Raw genomic sequence first — 17,946 nt, forward strand, 5'->3', positions numbered from 1 at the left:
TTATTCAAGTTGTAGCAACCTAATCTATCTCTATCTTGCGATGTAAAAATCTTTTAAAAATACTCCAAGAAGGATTTAATTAAGGCTTAATTAAATAAACTGTCAAAAGAATTCCTCATTTCACGTCAAAAATGTCAACTCAAATCCTAGTAGCAGTAACAGCTGATCCAGCATGGTTTAAGGTACTTAGTTACAACCAGACAGAGACTCACAAGAGGTGATACTCTCTCATGACACACGCAATATTACCCTGGTATCTCGCCTGTGTACTTTCTTTCATGTTGATAACTGCTTCCATTTGATAAATCACAGTTCTGCATATTTTCCTTTGGCCTCCCCAGGCTTTCCGCTGACACCATGCAGACTTTTGTCACGCAGCGTCAGCTGTGAGAGCCCTGCTGCTGCTGCTGCTATCATTGCTTCTTATCAGCTCCGTTATGAAAAAAAAAAAATCACGGCGCGTGACAGTTGATTTGACAGGAAGGGATCTGATACAAATAAAGAATAGAGCTGCACCGGGCAAACACTCGATCACACGTGGCATGATGAAGTTGGGGCAATATGACAACAAAGAATAAAACTCTGTGTTGATCTATCTACTGTAACATGTTGCCAATTACCTCTCTTTTTGTTTTAATGATTGAGATTACGTTTTTTTTATGGCATCACACATATCTGCGTTTATTCAATCCGTACAGCACGCTCTGTACGTGTGTGCGTGTCCGTCTGTTTAAATGTACTGTATGTGTGGTAGGTGGTACAATTATAAAACATAGTATTGTAAGTTTTACTTGTCAAAAGATAAAAACAGTCACTTTCGGTTGCTTAAGAAAAGTAAAGTGGTTTTTAAGAAGTTGTCAGCTACAGTGACTTGAATGTTGTTTGTATGTAAGACTGATAAAATTACATCTGTTAATGTCATAAAATAAGATTGGCTTCACTTTTCATGCAGCAGTTTTAAAGAACCAAAGACACATTACACCAACCAGGGTGTTCCAATTTACATAGGGCTGAATTTATTTACTAATACTGAGGCAGTTGAGCAACATGAAGCCTCAGCTTGTCGACGGTTTAATGAAGATAACGGTGTTTTAGTCAGCTCTGTAATTGTCACGTTCATTTCATGCAGAATGTAACTGAAGTCTGGCGATGTAAACAGGCTTGGCCTGGGAGAAGATATGCATAGAAACTCTTCACCTAGCATCCTCAAAATTACACTTTTTTAAAAAGAAAAAACAAAAACCGCAAATGAATCTGCGCGGTTAGTGGTCTGCGTTTAACAGTTTTACCTCCGGATTTCTCCGCATAGGCCTTAAAGTCGTTATATTTAACCTTTTCATGCATCGAGTAATCGACAACGTAATTCAGTCGCCATTCCCAGAGGAATAGGTGACTGTGTAGCATTTCCGCGTGCACAGCACATGCCTCGATGAGAGCTAATGATGTCATTTACAGTACAGCCACAGGTGCGTCAAAGCTCAATTTAAAACAGGGTAAAAAAAAAGAAAATAAAATTTAAAATTCTTAAAATAAAATTAAAAAAAGAACACAGAGCAGAGGGGAAAAAAAAAACCCAAAATGACATGTGTGGAATGTGTAACAGGAAGAAAACCTACGGCTGATGATGAATGTATAGTGTACCTTACTCGGACAAGTCATGTCACATCCCCGGCTGAGCACAGCGCACCGTGGAAGTGGTGTCTCCAGGTGGTGGTGGTGGTGGTGGTGGTGGTGGTGTTGGTGGTGTTGGTGTTGGTGTGTGGCTCTGTGTGTCTGGGGCGCGCCGTTTAACGGTCACACGCCGCAGCCACACTGTCAACTCCTCCTCCGGCGCGCGCCCTGCGCCTAAACCAAGCACCTCCACCGGCAGCGGGACCCGGGTGAGCGGGGTCAAATGTGATTCAAAGAGAGAGAGAGAGGAAAAAAAAAAAAAGCCTGTTCCAAAGGGGGGAGTGGGGGGGTCCGATGGAAACCGTCCAGCCAGTTTGTCTCACGACTTCAGCTCCCACCTCTTGTTTCAGCGACTATAGCCCATTGTTTTTATTTTTCTACCGCCATTGTTTTAATTTACTGCTCCGTGAATTCCTATAGGCGCGCCACCCGGTAAGGAAACTCACCCAATATCGTTTTAGGCGGCGTGTCCCTCGTCAGTGCCTCCGTGGTCCCGTGCAGCTGTTTGAAGTCTCCTGACTCTTGTTGGAGGCTCTCATCTGGCTCAGCTCGCCTCTCCGCCCGCCATGGTGGGTAGCTGACATTTCCACCTGAGAGGACGGCAGGTGACAGCGGACGTGCAAAAGGTTGCACACCGTGGCAGTCGCTTGGTTTCCTCTGTTGGGGAATAAATAGCAGGACAATAGCAGCGTCGCGTCGCGTCCTGTTGCAGAGATCACAGTCGAGAGTATGACATAACTTCACAAACTCCATTTGATTAGATTTTTAGATTAGATGTAAATAATGCTTTGAATGTAGTTGGGTATGTAGTTTTCTGCGAGACACTGGAAGGGCCACTGTGTGAAAGTAAACCGTGATCAGTGAATGTGATAAACATAATAGGGAAATTTGAAACTCTTTTGAAACTTGTTGATGGCCCCTGGTGGTCTTCCTGATCCGGTTTTTCGGATCCACTGCCAGTGTTATGGCAAGACATCACATATCCACATCGGCATGTTAAAAACATCTGAAAAATACATTTCCCCAGCAGTACACCTGAGCCTCCAACTTCTGTAGCCTATTTCATGCCGTAAATGTGACAAGAAAGATTTAAATGCGCAGATATCTATATATATATATATATATATATGCTGTCCTGTCCTGTCTTTTGAAGGGTTTTCTCCCACACATTTCAAATTTTCCATCATTGACTGACTGCCTCAGCTGTGGACCAGAGCATAAAGCCAGCTGACAGCAGTAACCAACTCTATCATCTCCACTAGAGGGAGAGCTATCTCACAACAAGGCCACCAAGGAGCCGCAGCAGAGGTACCTTTATTTATTTATTTATTTATTTTCCCAGGCTGATGGTGTAATTCATAAACTGAATGAATGACGGTCAGGACAGTGCCAACAACAAGGTGCACAATGGAGACTGGACTACATTTACTTCTGAGCACAAAAACCTATCCATTACAAATGTGTCATTATTGTCCTTAATAGATTAATTCATGCTGAAAGATAGAAATGGGTTCCAGGCTATTGATGTAATCATTTCACTGAGGAAATTAAGTGACATTAAAAGAATGATATTGTCACCGTGAAAGTATCATTGATTCTTTTCGAATGCAATTAACTGTATTTGAAAATGGGACCTGCACATTGAGCTGCGCAAGGAGCACTGAGGATCACTTCATTTGTGAGAGATATAAAGACCAAATTGTCCCATCAAAGAGAAAATCTATAAATGTAATGGCACAGCGCTTCTACACTAAGGAATGACAACAGACGTCCTGTTCAGTTCCCTCTGTTAGGTGTATTAACTACCAGTGAGTGGCTCTCAGCAACGCACGGAAAGATTACCCAGACTGTGAACTAAAGGAGAATATCACCCAGTTTGAGAATTTACCGTTGAATTTTTATTGGCGAACATAAACAGTCCTCTCGTTAAAGTGGAAGCCATGAGATGTAAGGCTCTAATATGTAATGTCACTGAGATATTGCCTGGAACTATGATTGCTAATAAGCAGGAGAGTGATTTTATGGAGTTGTAGAACTTTGTTTCAGTGTCTGCACTCAAGGTTTTTGCTTAATGAAGTTCAAACTAGAGCTGAAATGATTACATTATTAATTGGTTAGTCGATCTGCTAAAAATTAATCAGCTATTTTGATCTTTAATTGTTTAAGTCATTTTTCAAGCAAAAGTGCCAAACATTCCTGAGTTGTGTCCTGTTAAATATGAGGATTTGCTGCTTTTTTTTTTTTCTATTTAATATCATTGTAAACCAAATATCTGGCGGTTGCTCAGACAAAACCGGCAAGAAAATAGTTGGGAGATTACATGATAATGAAAACTTTTAGTAGCAGCTCTAGTTGATAAACTGATTTAAACTGATGCTGGTGTACGACATTCACTTGTCTCTGTCATTGCAATATGATTTACAAAAAGCATATTCATATATTCTAATATTGAAATCAACTGATTATCCCAAATGTGATTTCATGAGGTTTTCTTACGGTGTCCTGAATGTCACTATCATAATAATTATGATAATGGCAGACATCGCCACAGCGAGTTTCTCTTGCGTACTTCCCTGCCTGCTACTTTGAAATGACCAGTTCACTGGACTGGATCCACGACACAAGTCAAGCTCAAGCACTTTTGATTGAGAAAGAATGAAAGCTCACACTCTGATTCACATTTGTTTGTTTTGAACTTTAGAATCAATTACATAGGGAATATACATATACCCTATATTTTTGTAATAGCAGTCTGGCGTGCATTGTTTTGTTGACTCTCCACAGTTGTGCAGTGAGTTTTTGATGGATTCCAACAAAAGCATGTTTGTCCAGCGGTTGCTGGTCCGCACAGCTCCCTAACCCAATTACAGTGTTGGTAATCCAGTGAAAATAAATTTAGTGAAGAGGCAGAGAGGCGGGCAGAGAGAGAAAAACACAAGACATATCAAACACAACTACTGTTATGATGTCCAAGCATCGGAGGAATCATGCATCAATCTCCAGTCCTGGTCAAAAATGCTGCATAATTCAAACCCAAACATTTTTCTTTGCGCGATTCAAACCAAATCAGATGGTCTGAAGCCTCTCTCCCACCACCTGCTGTCAGCCACCCTCCATCCCAGCCTCACCCAAATTTCATTTAGGAGACATCTTTCTCCCTTTCCCCCTCTCTCTCATGCTCTCCACATTGCTGTCTCTCCTTTCTCTTTGAATTCAGTGCGCTGTTGCCCTTAGATTTACTTGCTTAACAAATATGGACAGGGGGCCTAAGTGGTTTTTGAAATCTTCGAATGGACTTTGGAGTGCCTGTGCTGTGCTGGGTGACAACAGTCTCTCTGTCTCTCTCTCTTGCTCTAAATTATGTGTGTGTGTGTGTGTGTGTCTGTAACTGTGTGTGCTTGTCTGGTTGTCTGTCTGTTTATGTTTATGTCTGCATGTGTGTACGTAAACGCATGTCTGTGGCTTCGCCATGCTCTCACAGACTCCCTGGCTGGGAGATGGCAGCGCTGGGTGGAGCGGCAGTCTGGAAATGAGATAAGGATGTCTGATTCATAGGATCTGACAGGAAATCTATACTCTGCAATGTTTATAATCCAGCCATTACTACACAGCCAAATGAAAGAACAATAATCCAATCATTTACTACAGATTTACCTGAGGCAGATTCTCGGCTTTAAAGGCAAAGTGCATTGCACGATGACGGAGGCTGTAAAACGGCTGATGTGGGTGAGGGTGTGGAGGGACAGTCTTGAGATAAGAGAGAGGAGGACATCAAGCAGGGCGAGAATGGACTGTCCACTGGGGAGATGTGTGTCAACAGGAGACGGGATGGTTCACCTGCGTGCGCTCGGTGGGGTTAAGGGTCGCCCATTACTCATCATTAAGATCCCATCGATTTATGAGTAACTAACAAAAAAGGGAGCAACCAGAGTTTATGAAACATGAGGTTAAAGGTTACAGAGAGGAGCTCTAAAATTCCCCTGAATGACTGTGGTGAAAAAAAATCCTCAGGTCAGATGTACCGTATTAATAAAAAAGCTTCTACTATTACAGAGCTTATACAGTCTAAAGCGGAGGTGTAATTTGGCTCCCTCACAATGATCCTGTGTCATCTACAACAGAGAAGTCCATAGAGGTAACGTCTCTCCATAAGCATAGAGGAATTCTCTCGCGGGGGTTTACTTATCATAGAGTCTTTCATGGACAGTATGAGCTGCTCTTCATTGTGTACGAAGGGGGAGGTTTATCTTATTTAGAAAAGTGAAGGGGGCCTGCCCTTATCTGTCAATAAACAGTAATTAGATTTTGTGGCCGATAGCGTCGATTGGTTTCTAATCTAGCTGTCGCCCTAGACGTGTGTAATTAAAATCCTGATTGATAAAGGGGCAGAAGCCCGCCCACGCCACCACTTCACCACACCCTACCCCGACCCCTTCAAAACACAAACAAGAGAGAGATATGAAAGAAGGCCTGGGGAGAAAACTGCACTTCTTATTGATCAGCTCTATCTGCCTTCCTATCAATGCCCTTTTCCCACAATGGAGGGGATAGTACAAAGGTTTCCCACGTTAAACTTCATAGCTAATCGTCATTCGGCAGATTTTACCCTCCCTAAAAAAATAAAACCAAAATAACCAACAACATCACCTGAAATAATTAAAATCGGCAACTTGTGCTCACACCAAAAAACACGTAAGCATGTGATTGTGTGAAATTCCCGGTCTAAAATAAGAAATTAAAACATGCTTACCACTAATGAGAGAAAAACTTACTGTGATTGTAATGCAGTCAAGGGAAAATACCCCTCAGGCGATACAGAGATGAAAAAGGAACAATGCATTTTATCTATTTAACTAATGGGCCAGTGGACATAAACCAAGGTCCAGACAAACACACAAGCACACACACGCTCACACAGTTGAATGTCAAATGTGCATCACCACACATTAGACAAATAAGGTAATACCTTCAAGTCAGAGGACTCCCACAGAGAGTGGCCAGGCTGAAAGATGTTCAAATACGCTGCCTCCAGACTTCACTGTCATCTGTGTCCATACAGACAGATGAGCCAGGAAGAAAGGCTCGGTGCTATCTAAGTTCTGGAGAAAAAGGGACAGTGAAGAAAGTGAAACAGGGAGAGAGGAGAGCAGGACAGAGAACACAAATCAAGGGAGAAGAAATCCAGCGAAGGGAGCTTGCACATTTAGCTGCGTCGGCCAGTAAATATCTCATCATGACCCGAACCTGCGAACGGTTTCATAACGGCATGAGAGGAAGATAACCTGTCTCTTAGAGTCAAATTTTCCCTAGTTGTCTGCAGGACCCTTTAAGCTCTGTAAACTGGGAGAGTGTGCAGACTGCAGGCCTGTGACCTTTCCTGTCTGACACTGGTCACCTGCCGTCATGTGTGAGGGCTGACCCACAGCAGTGAATGATGGCTGCATGCTCTGCTTCAGCCCCCCCTGTGAAACACAAGCAATGGCAAATACACACATACACATACACATACACACACACACACACACACACAAACACTACTGTGCCCACTGTGGAGTGGAAAAAACAACCTCTCACTCAACAGCACACCAATGCTCCTTCCACATCAGGAACATAATAAATCACAAATTAGTGTGTGAGAGTGTGTATTTCGAGGGGGTGAGCATTTTGAAAAGCACTGGTCCAGTGCTTAATTTGATTCTTAATGGAAGGCAAAATTTCTAAAGGAAAACTTTCATTGGGCACAAAATGACTTTCCTTAGTTTTCACTTTCTTACACAGTGAAAGAGATTGAGATTGATAAATGCTGGCACCGCTAGCCCATGCATGGTGTACCTCATTTAACTGATTTCTGTAATTTCCCCACTAAACAGTGAATAATTAATGGTTACCTAAACAAATGAAAAATAGACCATAGAATAAATTTAGCTAATAAGGCTTTTTAAGTTCTTAACCACAAGGCAAAGTATATTACTTGTCTTATAACCATGAAACACCCTTTATAGAATAATCATTCATGCTTTGAAGAGTTCTGGCAGTATTGTGCCTTATAGGGCATCATTAGTACTTTGAGCGTATCAAGGATCTTCCAAAAACCACACAATACATATATAATCAAAATTAGATGATTGTATCATGTTTCATTTACTACAGTATACATATTTTGGCTCTGTTTGGGAGCAACTGTAAATCTGTAAATCTAATGAATTGTTTGGAGTTTGGATTTGTGAGTTTTTGAGATTTATTAGACATTTCAATATTTATATATCAGCTTGCATTTCTGTGTTTCTCAAAAGCTAATTTAATTTTTTTATTTAAATCCGCCTTACACAATGCATAACACAAGAGACGAGACAACAATTCCAAATGAAATAATTTCAAAATAAAAGTCTTATAACATACTCATGCTTAGGCATACATGGTACACAGTGAGCTGTGGAAACTGTAGTTAGCGTGTATCATCATTTCGTTGAGGTTCTGATCTTTGTCATATTATCACCCAATCTCTCTTTTCCTTCCAAGATACCGTCTCACTCTACAGGCGCGGAGCAAAAAGAGCAATGCTTGAAAAATGTAATGTTCTCTAATGCAGACTCCCTGATATGATTATTATTTTATCGAAGCTTTCAACACTCACTTTTGTCAAAACTATGTCAGAGAGCTGTTCAACTCTGGTCATTTTTGACAATGTTCTGATGTTTTATTGCATCGTGTTGTATAAAAGTGTTCCTGTGTTTTTTTTATTTTTCATAACCTTTTTATGTACACAAGGTGGGAAAATAACAAAACACCTTTAAGTATAGATGGTGGACACCTTAAATGTAAGCCAACAGAACCAAATTTTGATCTTGTTACATTGGCTTGCCTTTTAAAATTACCATTATGTTGAATCCATATCTCTCTGACAGTCTCAGGAATAACTGAACATTAGAAAATTTCCAAAAGTTACATTAACTGAAGGGCCAACGTATTTGATTGTATGCTCATGTAATGGTGTTGCTCTTATTGTGTTTCCATCGTACATACTTTTTATTTGTCGATTTTATCGAATGTAAAATATATTTGAGCTTTTCTTACATATGCATACGTTATGTATTTAAGTTAAATTTTCACCCTTGAAAAACTTAAAAAGAAAGCTCCAGATATAGAGAACTTTGCCGTCTTGTGTGAATAAATGTGATTGGAGATCAGATTCTCCTTTAGATTCTTCTTAAGAATGTCTTCTCTCCTGATAATAAGGCCAGCTGCCCCTGTGGTGCCACAACAGTGGAGTGACCTTGTTACCAGGGTGCCATGTGTCACAGTGGGGGGACCCAGAGGGGGAGGAAGGGGTGAACAGATCATCTCCCTGCATGCCTGGCACCCGTGCCCTACCCTTCCTGCTCCCACCACAAGCCCAGCACCAGAGAGGCCAATGCAGAGAGAGGAGCAGCTCCAGGCTCTGGAGAACATGACTCCAATTAAGCCGTGGAAGCCTGGCTCACGCTCCACTGCCTCAACCCAGTTGTCCTACACAGGAAGACACACAGTCAACCCAGGGAAAATAACTCTGTCAGCATAGTCAAGACAGTCACAAAGAGACTTAGATTATGCTTTACAAACAATTTGTAGTAGATAAGGAGTCATTGCGATCCATCAAGAAACCACTGAATGAAACTGAGTATAAAGTTCTGATCACTGCAGTTCTGATAAAACGTTAAACAATATAAAAATTGTTAAAACTCAAACCACAAGAAAAGAGCAAAAAACGATAACTTGTTTCCTGTGAGAGCCCTGGAGAAAAAATGCGGAGAGTTAAGCACACAGTAATAGATGAGAGCGATTGAGTGGCCTCGTTTCCCCCTGTGATTAAAAATGTATGTTGCCACACGCAGCCTTTGGTGTGGAACTCTCCTGGAAAAGGAGCTGGTTAATATTCAGGCCCATGTCTGGCTAATGTCTTAAAGTGATAAATAGAAGGGGGTTGCTGCCGTTTGATTGTTCTTCACAGGCAGTCTGGGAGCAGCAGCACAGGGGGATTTAAGGTGGAGGAATCCTCTCAAAGCTCCTCATTCATTCACTCTCAGACGCCCCATCATTAATTGGGCCTGTCGACATGACTCCTCTGTACCCAGGGCCACTGGCAGCTACTATGGTGGATGAGCTTTTTAAGACAGTTCAAAAGAGTCCTTGCCTCATGAAAGGCATTCAAATTACATGAAATTGCATTCATGTCAAGCCTTGCAGGCATATTCATACAGTACACTGGCATAATGTCTTGTTTCGTGCACTGCATATCTGTGTGACTATATAATCGTCCTCTTGGGAGCAAGTCACACTATAAAGGGTATGAATTGCAAACTATTAATACAAAATGTTTCATTTTTCAAATGACAGTACACATACATACAGTAAATACAGCACTCTATGGTGTAAAGGATATACAATTCACTTCACTGAATGTAAATATAACAGTCTTGTTAATTAAAACTAATTGGTGGCATTTTTTGCCGCCAATTAAAATCGGCGGCAAAAAATGCCCAGGAATAACTGACATTATGGAAGAAAATATTTCCATCACAAATTAGTTTTTGTTTCTTGTTAAACAGAATGGAATATTCCTCATGACCCTAGGAGGCGCTACGAAGAAAACTTCACAAGTTGGTTGAAGCATTCAAATGTAGACCAGATGTATCTGTATGTTAATCTTTACCCATAGTGGAAAAAAAAGACTTCCGATCAAGCCTGAGAATATAAATCAGTCCGAGTGTGAAGTGCATGATAGACTAAATCTAAATGGGTAGCTGAACTACAATATGCGCAGCAGTTATCCCTTTGGCACAGTTTCCACTTTGACAGTCATCTCACTGCTGCTGTGTAAGTATAGTTATGCAGGACAAGGTGAGTTCAGCCTTCAAAACTTTGTGATTTCTACTGATGTGGAGTTGGAAGGTGACAGCAGAAGGTGGCCAGATTTGGTTCATGATGTCAACCGTGTGATACTTTAGTATTTATAACCATTAGGGCCTGTATATATGTCATGAGGTACGGTGTGGGCTCTTTTTCAGGGTGGCCATTGACCTACTTCACTTCCATCCTTGTCAAACTGTTTCTTCATGCCAGGACTGATAACCCCTATACTTCAGGAGAAACTGGTCTGCTGAAGAGCTGAACTCTTACTTTAAGGGATTCCTAAGTGCTGTAGGTGATGATTATTATTTATTATTATTATTTTTAAAACTTATTTTAAAAATCTTTGGGATTTAAAGGCAACTAATGAGCTTGGCCCAAGGGTTGACATTTTTAGTGTGAAACCTATTGAACTCAGCAGATTAGTTACTGAAGGAGGGCACTGACCCTCAGGCCGTACCAGCTCACACAGGACCTGACCACGTACAGTAAAGCTACCAAATGTTGAACAGATAGTGCAGCTCTGGGCTGGGATTGAATGCTCCCTGGTTATTTCCAAAGAGGCCTCACACAGAGCTCACAATTAGGGCCACATGCAGTTCCTGCTGTCTCTATGTATCTGGTAATCTATCGAGCTCTTGCATTGTCATTCTATGCATTTTTTCATGTTTAAACTATTTGCAGTCTCACTCTTCCTCACTGACTCCCAGTCTTTACATATTTCCCTATCTTTTGCAATCATACACTCATTCAGTATCCTCCCATTACTTTCTCCCCTCCTCCTCTCCCTGTCGTGGAAGTGGTTTCCGTCATGGCAGTGGGAAGGCTACCCGCAGTGGGAGAGATCCTAATTAACAGCCTATTCATTTGTGTGGAGCGGAGGGCTCCTGCTTTCTGAGCACTTGTTTTATGGTGGCGCTAGGGAGCCCTGTCCAGGGATTTGGAGGGGGATAATTGCCTTTGCCGCAGGCTGCAGTAATCTGGTCGGCTAATTCATTATTTTAATAAGTTAGCTTCTCCTCGGGGGTGTGCTAGCTGCGCTGCGCCTCAAACCTTGGTAGTGCACCTCGTTATTGTGGCGCTCTTTTACACCACCGCCCGCACGGGGTTAATAACTGTTATTAGCCTCTCTCCTCAGCCTGCAATTTCTCGTTTAACTGGGGCGATTCAAACGAAACCTTTGCGCGCATCTAATAATCAACCTCTGTGGAACCAGGGGTAATCCCTATGAAGGGGTCCATATAGTGTAGAGGGGTAATGGATGCAATCGCCTGAGTGCCTTTGCCTCCGCTCCTTTCATTATGGCTCCTGATGTTGTTTTTGTTGTTGATGCTGCTGTTGTTTTTACTCAGTTCCTGCAAAATCATTTGAGGGAAGAAATATTTGCCTTGAGCAAAGGAAATGGATCAGATTTATACATACAAATAAGATGATCATTAGGTTTGCGTAACTAATGGCTTCATTTAGGCCATAATCTTCCATCTCTCTAATAGGCTATGCAGTCAGTAGGATGTGTGCATGTGTCTGTGTAGAGGCAGAGAGGTTTAATGACTCCAGTGCAGTCAGACATTTTGTGTATTGGCTGATTAAAAACCATGTCATTTCAACAGGAAGGGAATAAAAACAGGGCTTCATGAATAGAGGTATTTGAAAAATCCAATATTGGAGATGGTGATGGCTAGATGATTGAAGGAAACTGCTGTTAAAATCCAATTATGAGTACAGAACAAAGTGGTTAAAGGGTTTGGATGCAGCTATTGGACACATTATTTCACTTTGTGACAAAAAGAGATATCCTAATTCACTTTTGAGAGAAAATACAATGTAGACAAGGCAATCCTATTATGTGTCCCTAGATATCCCTGCTTTGCATCTGCCACTGACAAAGTCTATCTCTGTGCCTGAAGAAGACAAAACATTCAGTCTGTCCTTAACAGAGAAGTTCGAAACGATTTGGCTGGCGGAGGCCATTTGCATTTCAAAAATGCATGTCATTGCATTTGGCAATTTAATGCATCTTTATTTCAACGTGTATACCAGAGCAAATCACAAATGCATGTATGTTTTCCCCACTAACTGTATCTTAATAACAATCTATCCTGAGTGTTTTGTATCCTCTGTGCACTGCAGGAAAGTGAAGGCCACAGTCCACATGCTCTGTGTGGCTTATGTTCCATCCTGTAGGCTGGCTTGTTTAGCTGTCATCATGCTGTGACCTGCCAGCCATTGTTAAATGAGCTCCTGGATATTAGAGAGGCTATCTCCTCATCTCTACTTAACCATAGTGGAGGGACACATCACATGGCCCTGGGTCCTGTACAGGAGAAGGGCAATAACTTCTAGGATGGAAAATGTTGAAATGAGTAAGGCCATATTCTGTGGTCAGTCATATGACTAAAAGAACAACATTTCCACCAATATGCTTTCTCATCAACCCAACAACAAGCTATTAAATCACCTGAGGTATTGCACAATGTTTATCCAAGAGTGTGACAGTCTGCAAATGGCTCTGCACGATCATTTAGCACTTTTATCTGCATCTAAAAGTTAAACCTGCGCTTAGGCACAGCCCCCTCTGCACACAGGAGTGGCGGTTGTGCTCCATAAAGTACGTGCATGATAGTAAATGACCTGGTTCACCATTAACTATTATCCACTTAATGTCCTTCCTGGCTTGCCACATGTGGAGCTTTGGCTGAGCGCTAGCCTCTGGGGCTGCCCGGGGCTCGTTCAGGGCCATGGCGTTTCAAAGCCCACACTGCCATCTGCTAGACCAGTGGCCCGGCTCCTCTTCTCGGGCTGACATGGCTGCAACTGGGACAGCAGAGGCCTGTGACTGTCCCACATCCAGGTGTTACCACAGCTTCATGCATATGGATACAAAGATTGCTATAGATCGCTGACAACATATGTGGTAGCTGACACACAACTTATAAATGCACTGCTCTGTGGACAGTATTGCTAAATGCTGTTTGTGCACAGGGAGGAGCTTCCTTATTGATTTTTTTTTTTCTCTTATGGATATATCTCATTTGAGACTCTTCTGTGTGAGGCAGTATTGATCAGCGATATAAGCTGATATTTTCTGAAGAACTGCTGGAGTGGCATAGCTCAGCCCAGCAGCCCCGCCCACCTTAAAGCCGCTCAACTTAGCATAACTGGCTTCTAATGAGTGGTCCCTCCTCTCATCACACAATCCTGAGTCCCCCCTCCCACATTCATCAATTCTCATTAGGGAAAATCATCATGTGGAATACCAACTTTTGGCCAATATTCATCACTGTCAGCCCTCATCCACAGCAGCACAATGACAGACGCAGTAGCACTGACTTAGCTCTTTTATTCCCTAATCTCACCCTCTGTGCTTGTGGAGCCCAAGCAACTCTCTGCAGTGCACACTCCCTGACAGCAATTACTTTATGCAAAAAGAGTGGAGGAGTTCAGTGAGTGGCATGAGTGAGAATAAGCCTCCTCTGAACCTGGGTTGTCGGCAGGCTGCAGCATTCCAACAGGAGCAGCGCGCTTCCCCTGGGTAGTAAAGGGCAGCGAGGAGGGAAGGGAGATGTCAGAGGACAGCTTTGTAGCACTGTGACAGAGATCTTATTTTGACATCGCTCATCCAGCATTCATACATAAAGTATACTACTGCTGTAAAAATCATTCATAATTGCATTGATTCACTGGTATTATGCTCATACTGAATGGGGATCCTTCCAAAATCAATTCATTCTTAAACATTTATTCACATTTATCTATTTAATTTATAAATATCAATTTAGTTTGATGAGAAGCTTGATACTACTCCCATACCTTTACTAAAAATGAAGCTATCACCAGCAACCAGCAAGCTTAGCTTTGTATAAAGACTGGCGGAAACAGCTGGCCTGGCTCTGTCCAGTGGTATCAAAAAATGCCTACAATCACCTCTAAAGCTTTTTAAGCTAATTAAACAAATGGTGGTTTTACAGGGTTTTGTGTGCCATACTATTTTTTGGCTGTACTTAGTCATTTCCTGGAATCTTGTTGTCACGCTGAGGTTGCCAATCCAAGAAGTTGACACAACTGGCTAAGAAATAGACCAGCACATACTGTAACCCCTGTAAAACCACTACACCTGGTTTTATGAACAGAACAACAAAGAGATATAATGTACTAATTAGTGAGCCGTTAGTGATTAGTGATTAGAGGTGCTTGAAAGATGATTTAGTTACCTTTTGGAGAGAGCCTGGCTAGCTGTTTTCCCACATTTTCAGTCTTTATGCTAAACTAAGCTAAGATAACTGGCCGATGGTTGTAGTTATACACAGTATTTACTGCACAGACACCAGAGCGGTATTGATCGTCTCCCTTTTAACTCTTGGAAAGAAAGCAAATAAAATAAGAGTGAATTCCAAAATATTGAACTATTCCTTTAAATCTAGCCTGAATCTTTCTCCCAGCCATTGGGTCCATCTACCCTTTAGGAGCTTATCTACGTCACAGACAGATTGCTTTCGCCAGCAGTGTGTCCCCCCTCCTGTAAAAATAGCTTGTGTGTGTCATTCTCATAATGCTAGCAGGATCAATACATTCATTCCCATTTTAGCTGCTCTGCCCCTTTGCCCACCCACGCCCGAGAATAGGACAGCTTGCAAAACCCAGCCGCCATGTCAGCTAATCACAGCACTATTGCTTCAGTCATTCATGCCCCATCGCTGGCCCACACCGGCTGCCTGCCCAACGCAGCTAGAGATTTTACCCAGAGGTCAGTGGGCTGGCCAGCCTGTCTCAGTCCCAACTCCCCTCCTGCCAGGTGGATCAGAGGGAGGCTAGCAGTTCGCCTTTCTGTTGAGAAAATGAGATCACACCGTCACAATAGGGGGGCTGCCTTTGGAAGACCTTCATTCCAGGCTACAAGATAATAGCGGAAAACCATTTGCATCAACCAAGGGGACATTATAATAAATCAGACACCCTGATAAATTCTCTTAATGCTTGGCACTAACAGGTGTTAACTGAATCTCAGGTATTGTTATTTACCAGCAGCTACAGTGCTAAAGAAGGCTTTTGTGTTTTTATGAAAATGTAAAGTGGTAACTCTCAACTGCTCCAGAGATACCCAGTCTTTGAATTCAGGCACCTTGTCAAATACTAATTTATATATGCAAGCAAACAAAACAACGGTATAATCTTACAATACAATACAGTCCTTCAGTAATTACAGATTTATTTAAGTACATTTTGTTTAATTTTTGGTTCAGTTGCTAGGGGTTGTTACTGTAATTCAACTCAGTGAGACCCTTGGTTGTCTTTTATTGTAAGAACTGGCATGATAGATAGATAGATAGAAAAACACTTGATGTACTGCTGCTTTGCGTCTCACCTCTAAGATTGCTAAATCTTTTATGGACAGACACACATACTGTACATACACGTGCGCACACACTAGCGGATGCAGACTGCATTAGGGAACCTTGGAGGGCAACATATGACGGCCTGAGGCAGTGTCTCTGTGGTTTAGGCATCAGTCACTTCCCTCAGGGCCGCCAGTGAAAACATAAACAAACAACATTCCTCCTCTGCAAGGGAGCATTCAAGAAAACATATTCAATGTAAAATGGTCTCACTAATAAAACCTGTATTAATGTTGACTGACTTAATGTTGTCACGCTAAGCTAACCGGCTGGTAGCTAAAGCTGCAACTGAGATTATTTCCCATAATGGTGAACTATTCCTATAAATTCTGGACTGATCTGCTAACCCTGTGGTGTCTTGTTGAGGCTAGTGAAGAGAATATCCCAGGATGACGGCTGCAAGCTCACAAGGGGATGTTTTTCCACCAGAACCTGTCATAAAAGCCTGTGGCTATTTTGAGTAAATCCAGTACACCACACACACAGGAATACAGATGTGTGCACTCTACATATGTATTCAAATGATCTGACACGTAGTAAAGGTTATTTACCATCTCATATGCATCTCAGAGAAACCAGTGCACCAGTGTAGGGGCACATACTGAAGAGACACATACATATACATACCTGACCTATAAGTCCTCCATCTTTCAGCGATATAGAGCACCTGAACTTCTTCTGGGTGTGATAGATGGACGGCAGAATATCCCTGAGGGACTGGTGATTAAACAGGAAGTAGGGAGAGTCACTGAGCAGACCAGGAGCAGGCTGACCCCTCCTTTCTCAGCCTCTCACTGATCTGCTGCTAGTAGAACACAGGAGGGAAAGAATTAAAAGGGAGCCATAGATTATCAATAAAGTCAATATGGCATTGTGTTACACGTGCCCTCTGACCTAAGCAGGGTTACTAGCCCTGATATCCTTATTGTGATATCTGCATGCTAGGATTCAACAGGACTATTGGAGGAGACGTTCCTAATTTATCTGTATTCAAAAATTGGACGTTGTGTGCTTATCAGTTTTTTTTTCCCCATTCAGTAATGTCCTGATTATAGTGACTGAAAATGATTAACTACCTTACCACTGAAACATATCACATAATGATCGTCTAACACTGCAATTTCTGTTATGGGACTCGTATGAGATATTTTCTTCATAGGTTAATCTATTTTCTTTCACAGTGGGATTTATAAATTGCAAAACAGAAATACTGTAGATTTTTGTTTTTAAGTATTTGATTTTTGTGCGACTTTCCCGTATTTTCATGTGATGTCTCATTTATATCAAATTCTGACATTAGCATGCAAATTATTCAAAAATGATCTTGCAGTCACTTTATCAAAGCATTATCTCTTCATTCCTAATTAGAATTCTAGTCACAGTCAATGAAAAGCTTGTTTCAACATATACCATATCAGCGCTGCTTCTGTACAGTAATGCTACTGAGCTGAAATCTCTCTTAGACCTGCTACTTTAATTCATCTCCAGCATTCCATGTTTAATTTTTAGCCTTGGCTGCCCACAGGGACTTTAACCCTTTCTGCTGTCTCATTTTAATCGGATGCTTTTTTGTTAAATGTTTAACTTAAGTTGGGAGCCTCATAAATATTCCAAATCACTCGTCCCGTGTTTGATGAGGAAATGAGCCTCGTACCCACTGTGATTCCCCAGGCAGACAGGCGTGGGGGGGGGGGGGACCCTACAACTTAACTCTTGGAACTAGACCTGTGTGGCGCTCTGACAGCCCACATTAGCAGGCAGCAAATTGTTTTAACAATGTGAGGGCCGCCTTTGTGTCGAGATAATGATGATATCTCTTTTCTGTGGCGCTACATGCTACTGAAGTAATCCTAAAGGTCCCTACTGTCATCACTGCCTGAGAGCACCTTTTATGGTCTAAATGGACAACAGCTTGTGCTGAATATGAATCTCACTGCTCTTACATAGACTTTACATGTAACATGATGATCCCGGGTGATGTTGTAGCATGTTCTCA

At 41.9% G+C, this 17,946-nt stretch overlaps 1 protein-coding gene across 4 annotated transcripts in view; it reads right to left on the reverse strand.

The window, feature by feature from the left end:
* esrrb (estrogen-related receptor beta) overlaps window positions 1-1,839 on the reverse strand; it is a 47,231-nt gene extending 45,392 nt beyond the window's left edge. Inside the window, exon 1 of one of the 4 annotated variants that reach the window (XM_040138098.1) lies at window positions 1,647-1,839. The gene's annotated coding sequence lies outside the window, so the exon portion shown is untranslated. Of the gene's footprint in view, window positions 1-1,616 lie in introns of all 4 variants that reach the window. The other 3 variants (XM_040138097.1, XM_040138099.1, XM_040138100.1) reach the window with 3 other exon arrangements.
* Between the last annotated feature and the right edge of the window lie 16,107 nt (window positions 1,840-17,946).

This window comes from Xiphias gladius, chromosome 10, assembly GCF_016859285.1.
Source record: "Xiphias gladius isolate SHS-SW01 ecotype Sanya breed wild chromosome 10, ASM1685928v1, whole genome shotgun sequence".
In the NCBI taxonomy this organism is placed as follows: Eukaryota; Metazoa; Chordata; class Actinopteri; order Istiophoriformes; family Xiphiidae; genus Xiphias; species Xiphias gladius.